Here is a 12,392-nt window from a genome sequence, read left to right as displayed (position 1 = left end):
TGCTCCGTGGACAACCCAGGTAGGGTAAGGATCAGCATTTCCACACTACTCAGAGAATTTTTATTTTCAGGGATGAATATTCAGCCGAATTCAAGTTGAAGAAAAGTGGTTTCGTGAAAATCGCAGAAAATTTTTTTTTCAGAAACTCCGGGGTGCCTGGAGGTCGCGGTGAACCACGCGACAGTTGTATTCCAAAACTGAGTCACTCAGATCACACGAGTACCCAAGCATGCTTGAAACTCATTCAAATGCAAGTGCTTCTATCTGTTGTCTTGATTGTTTCCCACTCATTCCTTTTGGTTTAGGGAACATGTCAAAATCCCATGCCCAGAGAACGTCAAGTAGAGTTTGTGGAAATGCTCCGGGGACAACCCAGGTAGGTTCAGGATCAGCATTTCCACACTACTCAGAGAACTTTTATTTTCAGGGATGGATTTTTAGCCCAATTGAAGTTGAAGAAAAGTGGTTTCGTAAAAATCGCAGAAAATTTTTTTTCAGAAACTCTGGGGTGCCTGGAGGTCGCGGTGCACCACGCGACAGTTGTATTCCAAAACTGAGTCACTCAGATCACACGAGTACCCAAGCATGCTTGAAACTCATTCAAATGCAAGTGCTTCTATCTGTTGTCTTGATTGTTTCCCACTCATTCCTTTTCATTTGGGGAACATGTCAAAATCCCATGCCCAGAGAACTTCAGGTAGAGTTCGCAGAAATGCTCCGTGGACACCCCAGGTAGGGTAAGGATCAGCATTTCCACACTACTCTGAGAATTTTTATTTTCAGGGATGGATTTTCAGCCCAATTTAAGTTGAAGAAAAGTGGTTTCGGGAAAATCGCAGAAAATTTTTTTTCAGAAACTCCGGGGTGCCTGGATGTCGCGGTGAACCACGCGACAGTTGTATTCCAAAACTGAGTCACTCAGATCACACGAGTACCAAAGCAAGCTTGAAACTCATTCAAATGCAAGTGCTTCTATCTGTTGTCTTGATTGTTTCCCACTCATTCCTTTTGGTTTGGGGAACATGTCAAAATCCCATGCCCAGAAACCTTCAGGTAGAGTTCGCGGAAATGCTCCGTGGACAACCCAGGCAGGGTAAGGATCAGCATTTCCACAATACTCACAGAATTTTTATTTTCAGGGATGGATTTTCAGCCCAATTCAAGTTGAACAAAAGTGGTTTCGTGAAAATCGCAGAAAAATTTTTTTCAGAAACTCCGGGTTCCCTGGAGGTCGCGGTGCACCACGCGACAGTTGTATTCCAAAACTGAGTCACTCATATCACACGAGTACCCAAGCATGCTTGAAACTCATACAAATGCAAGTGCTTCTACCTATTGTCTTGATTTTTTCCCACTCATTCCTTTTGGTTTGGGGGACATGTCAAAATCCCATGCCCAGAGAACTTCAACTAGAGTTCGCGGAAATGCTCAGTGGACACCCCAGGTAGGGTAAGGATCAGCATTTCCACACTACTCAGAGAATTTTTATTTTCAGGGATGGATTTTTAGCCCAATTCAAGTTGAAGAAAAGTGGTTTAGTGAAAATCGCAGAAAATTTTTTTTCAGAAACTCCGGGGTGCCTGGAGGTCGCGGTGCACCACGCGACAGTTGTATTCCAAAACTGAGTCACTCAGATCACACGAGTACCCAAGCATGCTTGAAACTCATTCAAATGCAATTGCTTCTATCTATTGTCTTGATTTTTTCCCACTCATTCCTTTTGGTTTGGGGTTAGGGTTAGGGTTAGGGTTAGGGTTAGGGTTAGGGTTAGGGTTAGGGTTAGGGTTAGGGTTAGGGTTAGGGTTAGGGTTAGGGTTAGGGTTAGGATAGGGGAACAAAGCTCTTTCTCCCAGATTTTCCCTAAGAAGGGACCATCTGGGACAAGGAGTGTTGCACTCTCCTTCCAACGACTGAAACCCTCCCAGTTTATTTTCTGATGTTCAGGCCTTGTGGAAAGGTAGTATGAAGTCTTTTGATCCACTCTGCTTCCTTTTTCTTTCTTTCCATCTCTGTCCAGTTGGGGTTGCTCTCCAGTCCTGTGGCCTCCAGTGCTTCCAGCCCGTGCTGTAGGAAGTGTGCCACCAGGTGAGTCCTCCTTTCCCGCTGGTTCCGGATGTTGTACCTGTGTTGTGCCAGTCGGGTTCGGATGGAGTTACCTGTTTCCCCCACATAGGTCACCCCACACGTTTTGCACTGGATGCCATAGACAGCGTTACTGGTGTTTTCTGAGAGCGCCCTTTGCAACTGGAAGATTTCTTTGGTTTTGTTGTTTTGGATGGTAGTTTTTTGTTTGAAGTGTTTGGCTTTTGGTGTATTTGATCTGTTTTGTATCGGTTTTAGTTTGCTTTGGACTAAGTAATCCTGTAGGTTTTTGTTTTTTCTATATGCAGATATGATTTTGTGTTCCCTCAGGAGGTTTGTGTTTTCTAATATCGTGGTGAATGTAGACTTTAGTTTTTGGTTGGTTATTACGCTGAGTTGAGAATATGTTGTGATGAGGGGTATTATTTTGCTGTCATCAGGTGTTTTTCTGTTTAGAAATGTTTGTGCCACATTTTTGAGGAAACTTCGTGTGTATCCTCTCAGGCGTAGAGCTTGGAAGAGTATGTGTTTGGCTTCCTCAAAGTCTTGTTGTTGTGTGCAGATTTTGTGGAAGCGTAGGAGTTGTGATTTTACCAGTCCTTTGAAAGTATGTTTTGGGTGGAAGCTGTCTTTGTGCAGTAAGCCGTGTGTGTCCGTGTCTTTGAAATATACCTTGATGTCCAGTTTGCCTGTGTTGTTGAAGGAGGAACCCTTGTATGTGGTGGTGTCTAGGAAGTCTATGTGGTTTTCATGCTTGGTGTATTTGAGTTTAATGGACCTGTGGTGTGTGTTGAGGGTGTTAATGAATTCTTGAAAGGCCTGTGGGCCGTGCGTCCAGGTTCCCCAGATGTCGTCAAGGTACCTGAAGTAGTGTGTAGGTTTGTGTGTACATTTTGGGAATACTGTGGCTTCCCAATGGGCCATATAGATGTCAGCATAGGCCGGAGCAAAGCGTTTCCCCATAGCAGTTCCTTTTATTTGTAAGTAGTATTGCTCTTCAAATTCAAAATCATTTTTGTTGAGACTAATTTCCAATAGCTTCAGAATTTGTGTTTCTGGTCTGTTGCGGTCAGGGTATTTGAGAAACCACTCCCGGACTGCTTTCAGTCCCTCTGTAGTTTCAATGTTGGTGTATAAACTGTCAATGTCAATGGTGAACAGGAAGGCTTCCTGTTGTATTGTAGCATTTTTGACTTTGGCTACAAAGTCATAGGTGTCTTTGATGTAACTTGGGTGGTGTTTAGAAATGGGGTTGAGGAAATGGTCTAGATATTCTGCTATTCTGTAGGATTCACTGTTGCAGTCGGACACTATGGGCCTCCCAGGTGGAATTTCGTAGGGGAGTGGCCATGTTTCTGGGGCTTTATGAATTTTTGGGAGGAGGTAGAAAATCCTCGGTCGTGGTGATTCCTCTCCTCTTAGGTAGAATGCCTGTTTTTTTGTGAGGTGTTTTAGTTCAACCAGAGTTTGTAGGATTTGCCCTATTTCTAGTGCTGTTTGTTTGTACAGCGGTTCTTCCAAAGTAGTATAGTGTTCCTGATTATTTAATTGTCTGTGTGCTTCTGCAATGTATTGTTCTCTATCCATGATAACTATTGCACTCCCTTTGTCTGCTGGTTTTATGACTATATGTTTGTTTTCCTTTAAATGTTTTAAGGCTATGGTTTCCTCCTTTGTTATGTTGTGTGAGTCCCTGTATGGTCGGAGTTTTTGTAGAATTCTGTTGTCCTCTTGAATGATTTCCTGGATTTCTGGTGGCAGTTGGTTTTCCCCTGGTTCCCAGCTGGATTTAGGCAGGAAGGGAACCCTTTCTGTGTCGGTGTCTTTATCCTCAAAGAAGGCGGTCAGTTTAAGGCGACGGTGGTATTGTCGGATTTCGCTTTTCAGTCTGGTTTTCTGACCTTTCTTTGTCCCTACTGTGGGGACAAATGATAAGCCCTTATTGAGGAGGTTGATTTGTTCAGTTGTGGGGTGGAAGTTGTTGCTTAGATTTACAATATTTTTGTTGTTCTTGTCCCCCTCTTGTTCTGTGGCTTTGGGGCTTACCAGTTTAAATGTTGTGACCAGTGGTCTAGCATTTTTTGAGCTGTTGCGGTGGTCCAGTGAATTCCATCTCTTTCTGTCTTGAAAAGGGTTTCTTCCAGTTTGGGGAGGTATGGCATGTTTTGCTGTATGTGATTGTTTATTGTGTCCAGATTTTTCCTGAATTCTGGTTCCAGGTCTCTGGAGTAATTAATCAGTGGGATGTATATTTCTGCAGATGGGAAGGATCCCTTAGCTTCCCGTAGCATCTGTTGTAGTTGTTTGATAGCTGTTTCCTTTGCTTTTTGTGCCTTGTTATTGATTCCAAAGGATAGAATGATTTTCTCCACTCCTGAGTTCCGGGGGGTGTGTTGTAGGAGGTTTGCTGCGTTGTAAAATGATGCTCCTGGGTAGCTTTCTATCTGTAGATCTGGATTTTCATAGGGGGGTATTCTTGATAAATTAGAGTCCCCTATGAAGAGCCAGCGTTTGTGGGTTTCCAGCTTCCAGTCCGTTAGCTTTCTTGTGGTCTTGTCATGTCGGTGTGGTCGGTATCTTGGTTGGGCTGGTGGTGGTGTGGGGGGGCAAAGGTCGGGGTCTGAGTCAGGGTTAGGGTTAGGATCAGGGTTAATGTCCGGGTTAGGATCAGGGTTAATGTCAGGGTTAGTATTTGGGTTGGGGTTAGGATCAGGGTTAAAGTCAGGGTTAGTATTTGGGTTAGGGTTAGGATCAGGGTCGGGGTTAGGATCAGGGTTAGGATTAGGGTTGGGGATAAGGTTAGGGTTAGGGTTGGGGTCGGGGTTGGTGTTAAGGTCAGTATAAGCGTTAGTGTTAGGGCTGAGGTTAGGGTCAGAGCTAGAGTCCTGGGAGAGGTGTACCCTGGTGGTGTTGTTTGGGATACAGATTCCAGTTGGGGTGTTTCTCATGGTTCCCTCTGGTCTTCTCTGCTTTCTTCGGATCCTTTGTGGCATGGGGATCGGAGGAAAGTCATCTATTTCCGGAGTATATGATCTGGCTCTCATGGGGCCAGATTTCTGGGTTGGATGTCTGCTTTCCCAGTGTCTCTTCACTGTTTCTGGATGGGATTCTGCCTGGGTTACGTATGTCTCTTCTGAGCCATTTACCTCTTCCCTGGTTAGTGTGTCGAGTATTTGGAATCTGTTTGGAGACGTGGGGATAGTGGATTCCTTGTTGCTAAGTGTAGCAGTAACCATAGCTTGTGTATGGTCCAACGTGTCCTTCTGTATTTTCCTCCCATAATTTTTCTTTGCCCAGTTAGAGGCAACCGCGAAAGCTTGTTCCCAGCGGGGAAGCTCCAGGTCCTCCAGTCGTCTGGACAGATGTGTGAGAGTTTCCTCGTAGTGCTCTTCGAGGATCTGCAATGTGGTGTGGAGCCAGTTTTTGGCATTGCTTACTAGCTTTAAACATGTGAGTTCGGTTGGGTTGGCCGGTCTTATGAGGTGCTTGAGTTCCTCTGTCTTCCGTCGTAGGCTGGCGGGTGCCTGGTTCTCCCCTCCGGAAACTGCTGTGTTTTTTAGGTGGTGGACTGTCTGGATCATTTTGTAGATGATCCTGGTTCCTAGTTGGAAGGTATCCTGTCTATTTGATATGTTTGATGTGGTGTGGTTTGGTGTGTAGGAAGTGGCGGCGGTGTGGAGGGTGACCGTACGGTAGCGTGCGTTGTCAACTCTGGGTTGACGCATACCATAACGATCCATACTTACCAGTAAAATGCCTAAAGCTTCGTTGGCACCGTTAGGTTTCCACTGTTAGGCAATTTTACCTCTGTAGAGTCTGTGGCTCCGTGGAATGGCAATCTTGCTTTTCTCTGTGTCGCGACGTTTCGACCTGCCTGGGTCTTCTTCAGGCGTTGTTATGGGGCACTCTGTCCCTGTTGGCCTGTTCTTATCTTGTTTTCAAAGGGGCGGTGAGTGTAGTTCCTCCCAGGGGGGTGGTTTGAATACTATTGTCTGTATTTCTTTTGTTTCTGTGTGAGTAGGTGCAGTTTCAGTGGGTGAATGGGTTTCTGCTTTCCTGCTGGGGATTATGTATGGGCCGTTAACCTCTCAATAGGCCATTAGGGTCTTTTGTTTTCCTTCCTGGTACGACTGGTGTGTGGGCTGTGCAAGTTTCAATTGGTTTTAGGTCTTCTTTTGTTTGTTGCCTGAGTGCTGGAACAGTGACTGTGAAGAGTTCCAGTCCCTGTAGGATCTGGCTAGTTAGGATAGGGGAACAAAGCTCTTTCTCCCAGATTTTCCCTAAGAAGGGACCATCTGGGACAAGGAGTGTTGCACTCTCCTTCCAACGACTGAAACCCTCCCAGTTTATTTTCTGATGTTCAGGCCTTGTGGAAAGGTAGTATGAAGTCTTTTGATCCACTCTGCTTCCTTTTTCTTTCTTTCCATCTCTGTCCAGTTGGGGTTGCTCTCCAGTCCTGTGGCCTCCAGTGCTTCCAGCCCGTGCTGTAGGAAGTGTGCCACCAGGTGAGTCCTCCTTTCCCGCTGGTTCCGGATGTTGTACCTGTGTTGTGCCAGTCGGGTTCGGATGGAGTTACCTGTTTCCCCCACATAGGTCACCCCACACGTTTTGCACTGGATGCCATAGACAGCGTTACTGGTGTTTTCTGAGAGCGCCCTTTGCAACTGGAAGATTTCTTTGGTTTTGTTGTTTTGGATGGTAGTTTTTTGTTTGAAGTGTTTGGCTTTTGGTGTATTTGATCTGTTTTGTATCGGTTTTAGTTTGCTTTGGACTAAGTAATCCTGTAGGTTTTTGTTTTTTCTATATGCAGATATGATTTTGTGTTCCCTCAGGAGGTTTGTGTTTTCTAATATCGTGGTGAATGTAGACTTTAGTTTTTGGTTGGTTATTACGCTGAGTTGAGAATATGTTGTGATGAGGGGTATTATTTTGCTGTCATCAGGTGTTTTTCTGTTTAGAAATGTTTGTGCCACATTTTTGAGGAAACTTCGTGTGTATCCTCTCAGGCGTAGAGCTTGGAAGAGTATGTGTTTGGCTTCCTCAAAGTCTTGTTGTTGTGTGCAGATTTTGTGGAAGCGTAGGAGTTGTGATTTTACCAGTCCTTTGAAAGTATGTTTTGGGTGGAAGCTGTCTTTGTGCAGTAAGCCGTGTGTGTCCGTGTCTTTGAAATATACCTTGATGTCCAGTTTGCCTGTGTTGTTGAAGGAGGAACCCTTGTATGTGGTGGTGTCTAGGAAGTCTATGTGGTTTTCATGCTTGGTGTATTTGAGTTTAATGGACCTGTGGTGTGTGTTGAGGGTGTTAATGAATTCTTGAAAGGCCTGTGGGCCGTGCGTCCAGGTTCCCCAGATGTCGTCAAGGTACCTGAAGTAGTGTGTAGGTTTGTGTGTACATTTTGGGAATACTGTGGCTTCCCAATGGGCCATATAGATGTCAGCATAGGCCGGAGCAAAGCGTTTCCCCATAGCAGTTCCTTTTATTTGTAAGTAGTATTGCTCTTCAAATTCAAAATCATTTTTGTTGAGACTAATTTCCAATAGCTTCAGAATTTGTGTTTCTGGTCTGTTGCGGTCAGGGTATTTGAGAAACCACTCCCGGACTGCTTTCAGTCCCTCTGTAGTTTCAATGTTGGTGTATAAACTGTCAATGTCAATGGTGAACAGGAAGGCTTCCTGTTGTATTGTAGCATTTTTGACTTTGGCTACAAAGTCATAGGTGTCTTTGATGTAACTTGGGTGGTGTTTAGAAATGGGGTTGAGGAAATGGTCTAGATATTCTGCTATTCTGTAGGATTCACTGTTGCAGTCGGACACTATGGGCCTCCCAGGTGGAATTTCGTAGGGGAGTGGCCATGTTTCTGGGGCTTTATGAATTTTTGGGAGGAGGTAGAAAATCCTCGGTCGTGGTGATTCCTCTCCTCTTAGGTAGAATGCCTGTTTTTTTGTGAGGTGTTTTAGTTCAACCAGAGTTTGTAGGATTTGCCCTATTTCTAGTGCTGTTTGTTTGTACAGCGGTTCTTCCAAAGTAGTATAGTGTTCCTGATTATTTAATTGTCTGTGTGCTTCTGCAATGTATTGTTCTCTATCCATGATAACTATTGCACTCCCTTTGTCTGCTGGTTTTATGACTATATGTTTGTTTTCCTTTAAATGTTTTAAGGCTATGGTTTCCTCCTTTGTTATGTTGTGTGAGTCCCTGTATGGTCGGAGTTTTTGTAGAATTCTGTTGTCCTCTTGAATGATTTCCTGGATTTCTGGTGGCAGTTGGTTTTCCCCTGGTTCCCAGCTGGATTTAGGCAGGAAGGGAACCCTTTCTGTGTCGGTGTCTTTATCCTCAAAGAAGGCGGTCAGTTTAAGGCGACGGTGGTATTGTCGGATTTCGCTTTTCAGTCTGGTTTTCTGACCTTTCTTTGTCCCTACTGTGGGGACAAATGATAAGCCCTTATTGAGGAGGTTGATTTGTTCAGTTGTGGGGTGGAAGTTGTTGCTTAGATTTACAATATTTTTGTTGTTCTTGTCCCCCTCTTGTTCTGTGGCTTTGGGGCTTACCAGTTTAAATGTTGTGACCAGTGGTCTAGCATTTTTTGAGCTGTTGCGGTGGTCCAGTGAATTCCATCTCTTTCTGTCTTGAAAAGGGTTTCTTCCAGTTTGGGGAGGTATGGCATGTTTTGCTGTATGTGATTGTTTATTGTGTCCAGATTTTTCCTGAATTCTGGTTCCAGGTCTCTGGAGTAATTAATCAGTGGGATGTATATTTCTGCAGATGGGAAGGATCCCTTAGCTTCCCGTAGCATCTGTTGTAGTTGTTTGATAGCTGTTTCCTTTGCTTTTTGTGCCTTGTTATTGATTCCAAAGGATAGAATGATTTTCTCCACTCCTGAGTTCCGGGGGGTGTGTTGTAGGAGGTTTGCTGCGTTGTAAAATGATGCTCCTGGGTAGCTTTCTATCTGTAGATCTGGATTTTCATAGGGGGGTATTCTTGATAAATTAGAGTCCCCTATGAAGAGCCAGCGTTTGTGGGTTTCCAGCTTCCAGTCCGTTAGCTTTCTTGTGGTCTTGTCATGTCGGTGTGGTCGGTATCTTGGTTGGGCTGGTGGTGGTGTGGGGGGGCAAAGGTCGGGGTCTGAGTCAGGGTTAGGGTTAGGATCAGGGTTAATGTCCGGGTTAGGATCAGGGTTAATGTCAGGGTTAGTATTTGGGTTGGGGTTAGGATCAGGGTTAAAGTCAGGGTTAGTATTTGGGTTAGGGTTAGGATCAGGGTCGGGGTTAGGATCAGGGTTAGGATTAGGGTTGGGGATAAGGTTAGGGTTAGGGTTGGGGTCGGGGTTGGTGTTAAGGTCAGTATAAGCGTTAGTGTTAGGGCTGAGGTTAGGGTCAGAGCTAGAGTCCTGGGAGAGGTGTACCCTGGTGGTGTTGTTTGGGATACAGATTCCAGTTGGGGTGTTTCTCATGGTTCCCTCTGGTCTTCTCTGCTTTCTTCGGATCCTTTGTGGCATGGGGATCGGAGGAAAGTCATCTATTTCCGGAGTATATGATCTGGCTCTCATGGGGCCAGATTTCTGGGTTGGATGTCTGCTTTCCCAGTGTCTCTTCACTGTTTCTGGATGGGATTCTGCCTGGGTTACGTATGTCTCTTCTGAGCCATTTACCTCTTCCCTGGTTAGTGTGTCGAGTATTTGGAATCTGTTTGGAGACGTGGGGATAGTGGATTCCTTGTTGCTAAGTGTAGCAGTAACCATAGCTTGTGTATGGTCCAACGTGTCCTTCTGTATTTTCCTCCCATAATTTTTCTTTGCCCAGTTAGAGGCAACCGCGAAAGCTTGTTCCCAGCGGGGAAGCTCCAGGTCCTCCAGTCGTCTGGACAGATGTGTGAGAGTTTCCTCGTAGTGCTCTTCGAGGATCTGCAATGTGGTGTGGAGCCAGTTTTTGGCATTGCTTACTAGCTTTAAACATGTGAGTTCGGTTGGGTTGGCCGGTCTTATGAGGTGCTTGAGTTCCTCTGTCTTCCGTCGTAGGCTGGCGGGTGCCTGGTTCTCCCCTCCGGAAACTGCTGTGTTTTTTAGGTGGTGGACTGTCTGGATCATTTTGTAGATGATCCTGGTTCCTAGTTGGAAGGTATCCTGTCTATTTGATATGTTTGATGTGGTGTGGTTTGGTGTGTAGGAAGTGGCGGCGGTGTGGAGGGTGACCGTACGGTAGCGTGCGTTGTCAACTCTGGGTTGACGCATACCATAACGATCCATACTTACCAGTAAAATGCCTAAAGCTTCGTTGGGTTAGGGTTAGGGTTAGGGTTAGGGTTAGGGTTAGGGTTAGGGTTAGGGTTAGGGTTAGGGTTAGGGTTAGGGTTAGGGTTAGGGTTAGGGTTAGGGTTAGGGTTAGGGTTAGGGTTAGGGTTAGGGTTAGGGTTAGGGTTAGGGTAGGGGAACAAAGCTCTTTCTCCCAGATTTTCCCTAAGAAGGGACCATCTGGGACAAGGAGTGTTGCACTCTCCTTCCAACGACTGAAACCCTCCCAGTTTATTTTCTGATGTTCAGGCCTTGTGGAAAGGTAGTATGAAGTCTTTTGATCCACTCTGCTTCCTTTTTCTTTCTTTCCATCTCTGTCCAGTTGGGGTTGCTCTCCAGTCCTGTGGCCTCCAGCGCTTCCAGCCCGTGCTGTAGGAAGTGTGCCACCAGGTGAGTCCTCCTTTCCCGCTGGTTCCGGATGTTGTACCTGTGTTGTGCCAGTCGGGTTCGGATGGAGTTACCTGTTTCCCCCACATAGGTCACCCCGCACGTTTTGCACTGGATGCCATAGACAGCGTTATTGGTGTTTTCTGAGAGCGCCCTTTGCAACTGGAAGATTTCTTTGGTTTTGTTGTTTTGGATGGTTGTTTTTTGTTTGAAGTGTTTGGCTTTTGGTGTATTTGATCTGTTTTGTATCGGTTTTAGTTTGCTTTGGACTAAGTAATCCTGTAGGTTTTTGTTTTTTCTATATGCAGATATGATTTTGTGTTCCCTCAGTAGGTTTGTGTTTTCTAATATCGTGGTGAATGTAGACTTTAGTTTTTGGTTGGTTATTACGCTGAGTTGGGAATATGTTGTGATGAGGGGTATTATTTTGCTGTCATCAGGTGTTTTTCTGTTTAGAAATGTTTGTGCCACATTTTTGAGGAAACTTCGTGTGTATCCTCTCTGGCGTAGAGCTTGGAAGAGTATGTGTTTGGCTTCCTCAAAGTCTTGTTGTTGTGTGCAGATTTTGTGGAAGCGTAGGAGTTGTGATTTTACCAGTCCTTTGAAAGTATGTTTTGGGTGGAAGCTGTCTTTGTGCAGTAAGCCGTGTGTGTCCGTGTCTTTGAAATATACCTTGATGTCCAGTTTGCCTGTGTTGTTGAAGGAGGAACCCTTGTATGTGGTGGTGTCTAGGAAGTCTATGTGGTTTTCATGCTTGGTGTATTTGAGTTTAATGGACCTGTGGTGTGTGTTGAGGGTGTTAATGAATTCTTGAAAGGCCTGTGGGCCGTGCGTCCAGGTTCCCCAGATGTCGTCAAGGTACCTGAAGTAGTGTGTAGGTTTGTGTGTACATTTTGGGAATACTGTGGCTTCCCAATGGGCCATATAGATGTCGGCATAGGCCGGAGCAAAGCGTTTCCCCATAGCAGTTCCTTTTATTTGTAAGTAGTATTGCTCTTCAAATTCAAAATCATTTTTGTTGAGGCTAATTTCCAATAGCTTCAGAATTTGTGTTTCTGGTCTGTTGCGGTCAGGGTATTTGAGAAACCACTCCCGGACTGCTTTCAGTCCCTCTGTAGTTTCAATGTTGGTGTATAAACTGTCAATGTCAATGGTGAACAGGAAGGCTTCCTGTTGTATTGTAGCATTTTTGACTTTGGCTACAAAGTCATAGGTGTCTTTGATGTAACTTGGGTGGTGTTTAGAAATGGGGTTAAGGAAATGGTCTAGATATTCTGCTATTCTGTAGGATTCACTGTTGCAGTCGGACACTATGGGCCTCCCAGGTGGAATTTCGTAGGGGAGTGGCCATGTTTCTGGGGCTTTATGAATTTTTGGGAGGAGGTAGAAAATCCTCGGTCGTGGTGATTCCTCTCCTCTTAGGTAGAATGCCTGTTTTTTTGTTAGGTGTTTTAGTTCAACCAGAGTTTGTAGGATTTGCCCTATTTCTAGTGCTGTTTGTTTGTACAGCGGTTCTTCCAAAGTAGTATAGTGTTCCTGATTATTTAATTGTCTGTGTGCTTCTGCAATGTATTGTTCTCTATCCATGATAACTATTGCACTCCCTTTGTCTGCTGGTTTTATGACTATATGTTTG

Source organism: Atractosteus spatula, chromosome 14, assembly GCF_055471065.1.
Source record: "Atractosteus spatula isolate fAtrSpa1 chromosome 14, fAtrSpa1.hap1, whole genome shotgun sequence".
Taxonomy (NCBI): Eukaryota; Metazoa; Chordata; class Actinopteri; order Semionotiformes; family Lepisosteidae; genus Atractosteus; species Atractosteus spatula.
Note: the sequence above shows the minus strand (reverse complement) of the source record.